Below are 4,194 nucleotides of genomic sequence, written 5' to 3' on the forward strand. Positions count from 1 at the left end.
TAGGCTGGTGATGTCTCCAACCATCAGGCCAGTGGAGATGGACCTCCTATGGTACCAGAGAAAGCTGACTTCTGGGGATAGCTGAGTAAAGATGTCCCCATGGGACAGTTGGACAGAGACAGCCCCCATTACCAGGAGACAGAGATAACTCCCTGGTAAGGGCAGAGAGACCTAGTACCTGGGCACAGCCTCACAGATACGGCAATGAGCTACAGCCAGGAGGAGGGGGTCTGCTTGAGCTGCTGGACAGCAAGGTCACTCTGGACTTCCAAGTAGAGATGGCCCCCTGGTAGGGACAGAGCAAGATGGTTTCTGGGGGCTGAGGGCCAGAGATGTGGGCACTGTGAGGCAGCTGGACAGAGAAAGTCCTGTAATGGGGCTCAATAGAGAGGGACCTGGTGTCTGTGGACACTTGGCCAGAGATGTCTCTGAGCCTCGGCTGGTCCCAGATGGGCCCCTGGATGCTCTGGACAGCAGCTTCCCCGTGGGGTAGCTGGAGATGGAGGACCCAGGGGAGGCCCTGGAGTTGTTCTGCTGGAAGAACAGGCTCTCCAGGGGGCCACAGGGGCCTGTGTCCCAAGTGATCATCACCTCTGAGCCTGGGACAGGACTGCTGGGTTGAGAGCAAGAAGGCTTATTGCCCTGTCCTGTGGGGTCCCCAGCCAGAGGCCCTAAGGGCAGTGGAGGCCTGTCATCTGCTTCTTCCTTTGATGACACTGCGAATGATGTGGTCATTGGGGGTGGGAGCAGCAGTGATCCTGAGGAGGGTCCCAGGAACGCGTCCTGGAGGAAGCTGAAGATGGCTGTGCATTACCCTTTGTTGTGTCTTTCAGAAAGCACTATCACTGGGTCCATCTCTCCGGACATAAGGGGAACCTCCAGGCCAGGGAGGATGGGCGGATCCTGAAAAGGTTCTGTGAGAATGAACAGTGGAGCCTGGAACAACTGATGGGTGACGCTCTGCATCCCTTTGTGCCCACCTATTACGGGGTGGTGGAGCAGGATGGAGAGGCCTTCAACCAGATGGACTGACTTATGCACACCCTCCATCATGAACTGCAAGGTGGGCACCAGCACATACCTGGAGGAAGAGCTAGCCAAGGCCTGAGAGCATCCCCAACCTCGAAGGAACATGTATGAAAAGATGGTAGCCATGGACCCCGGTACTCCCACCCTGGAGGAGCACGCCCAGGGTGCCGTCACCAAGCCGCTCTACGTGTGGCGGTGAGAGACAGTGAGCTCAACGGCCACGCTGGGCTTCCAGATTGAGGGCATCAAGAAGGCCGGCGGCACCTGCAACACTATTAAGATCCAGGGAGCAGAGCAGGTCAGCCATGTCCTGGAGGGCTTTGTGGATGATGATCAGAACCTCCTGAGTAAGTATGTGAAGCACTTGGAGGAGCTTCCAGGAGCCCAGGAAAGCTCGCCCTTCTTCCGGACCCACAAGGTGGTGGGCAGCTCACTCCTCTTCGTCCATGACCAAACCGGCCTGGCTAAGGTCTGGATGATTGACTTTGGCAAGACTGTCCCTCTGCCTGCGCCCCAGACCCTCAGCCACTGGCTGCCTTAGGAAGAGAGTAACCATGAGGATGGTTACCTGTGGGGTCTGGACAATGTCATCCAACTTCTGGACAGCTTGACTTGGAGCTGAGTGAGGGACTGTCAGGGCAGGACTGAATTGGGGGCTGGAGATGAACAGCCCCTAGCTCCCACCTTGCGATTTATTTATTTTAAGGTATTTAAGCTGTTGAGACAGGAAGGGGGCAGAACCAAAAGAAAGACAGCAAGGGGTGGCATCTGAAACAGGATGCACCCATCCCCAGTGACTCTGGCCCCAAGGAAGGGGACCCACACTGGGCAGGGGCACCCTCAGTGCCAAGGCGTGACAGGCTCAGGTCTGCTGAGCATTGCCCCTCGTAAGGCTGGATCTGTGTATAAGATGCTAGAACCCCAAGACCCGTTGCTTACTGTGGCATAGGGTGATTCGTGGGCAGAGAAGGCCCTTTCACCCCAATATCAACACCAGCTTTGGGAGGGAAAGTATCAGAGCTGATGTTAACACTGTGATTACACCCCTCTTCCTCTTCCTCACCCCTCACCACTCACCCCCTGGTGGTGTCACCTAACCTCCTTCCTGGCTCTGGGGGCCAGCTCTCAGGGCTCTGCCTCTGCCAGGGCTGTGTGTGTGTGTGGGGGGGGGACTTTCTTTTCCTGCTCTTCCTACCAGAAACCTGTCTTTCCCAGCTTAAAATTGGAGGAAAGAGGCTAAAGAGTGGGCTGGCCAAGTGAGCCTCCTCTGGGAATGTTCTCTGCCCTCTCCCCAATAGCAGAAGGTATGACTACCACTGCCTATAATATAGGTTCCCAGGGCATGGGTGGGGGGGGGACCATGATGGCAGTGCACATCACCGATTCTGGCCCTCTCTGAGCACAAGAACCAAAGACTACTCCATCTGTGCTCCTTGAGGGTGAGGGAGGCACAGGGGAGAAAACCCTGGCCCCTTATCTTCTTCCTATTCCCCAAGGAGGAGCTGGGGAGAGGCCTGGATCTACCCAGGAACTTGAAGAGGTTTTAAGGAAAGCTCTATATCATGGGAAGTGGCAGAGCTGGGCTGTTCCAGGCCAGAACCCCTCCCCTTTTCACTACATACCAGCTGCCTCCCAAAAGTTCTAGCCTTAATAAAGCTTCCTTTCCTGGCCTGGGGGCAAGGGATGGAGGGGGGGTGCTCTTTCTACTTATATATAAAGAGGAGTGGGCTAATGCTGGAAGGGATGGGATGGGGCAGGGTCCTGGCCATTCCCTTAAATAAAGCCTGGTGAGATCGTTTTACACACACACACACACACACAAACACACACACACACACACACACACACACACACGCACACACAAAGAGTCAACAGCTTGGTAAAGCAGACCCAAAAAAAATACTGAAGAAAATTATACCTTAAAAAAACAGAATAGGCCAAATGGTAAAAAGAGGCACAAAAATCCACTGAAGAGAAGAATTCATTAAAAATCAGAATTGGCCAAATGAAAAAGAAGGTATGAAAGCCCACTGGAAAAATAATTCTTCACAAATTAGAATTGGACAAGTTGAAGCTCATGACTCCAGGAGACATCAAGAAAAAATAAAACAAAGTTAGAAGAATGAAAAAAAAATAGAAGAAACTGTGAAATATCTCACTGGAAAAAAGAAAAACAACTGACCTGGAAAATAAATAGAGGAGAGATAAGTTAAGAATTATTGGAGTACCAAAAGCCATGATCAAAAGAAGAGCCTATATATCACATTGCAAGAAATTATCAAGGAAAACTGCACTGATATTACAGAACCAGAAGATAATATAGAAATTGAAAGAATCTACTGATCACTTCCTGAAAGAAATCTCAAAATGAAAATCCCCAGAAATTTTATAGCCAAATTCCAAAGCTCTCAGGTCAAGGAGAACTGCTGGAAAGAATCAATTCAAATATCACAGAGCCACAATCAGAATAAGATAAGATTTAGCAGCTTTCAAGACAAAGGAGAGGAGGGCTTAGAGTATGATATTAAAGAAGGCAAAGGAGCTAGGATTGCAACCAAGAATCACCTACCCAGGGAGGCAGAGCCAAGATGGCAGAGTAAAAGGAACTTGCTTGAGTTCACCCCCCAATTACCTCCAATACCTGTGAAAAATAACTCTAAACAAATTTTAGAGCTACAGAACTCACAAAATGACAGAGTGAAACAAATCTCCCACAGAAGGCAACCTGGCAAGCCGACAGAAATGGTCTATCTCACCATGATGGGAGTGGAGTGCTGTCCAGCATGCTCTGTGTCTGTAGACCAGTGGTATGGAACAGGCTGGAGCAGACCTCAGGGGACTGAGTCGCTGGAAGCTGTGGCAGTTTCCAGACTTCTCAACCACAAATACCAAAGACAAAGTAAAAGGTCAGTGGGGAAATTCTGTTGGACCTGGTAAGAGAAGAACTCAGTCTAGCCACTGCCCCCAAGCTGGCAGAGATGGCAGTGGCAGCAGCAGCTACAGTGGCTGCTTCTGGAGCTCCAAGTCCACAGATGGTGGGGGGACCAAGTGGCTAATCAGAGGGCAATTGCAAGAATCTCTTTGCTGGCACTGAGGCAGGATTCTCTTCCATTGCTTGGATCTGGGTCACAGTCTTGGGTGGTGAAGAGGAGTGGCGGCGTGGCA

General features: G+C 51.3%; 1 pseudogene; it reads left to right on the top strand.

Annotated features, from left to right (window-relative positions):
• Nucleotides 1-373: 373 nt before the first annotated feature.
• Nucleotides 374-2,321, top strand: LOC138164147 (inositol-trisphosphate 3-kinase C-like; annotated as a pseudogene).
• Nucleotides 2,322-4,194: the final 1,873 nt, after the last annotated feature.

Source organism: Petaurus breviceps, unplaced genomic scaffold, assembly GCF_028583685.1.
Source record: "Petaurus breviceps papuanus isolate PSGF00001 unplaced genomic scaffold, PetGlider_PUasm1.0 189, whole genome shotgun sequence".
Taxonomy (NCBI): domain Eukaryota; kingdom Metazoa; phylum Chordata; class Mammalia; order Diprotodontia; family Petauridae; genus Petaurus; species Petaurus breviceps.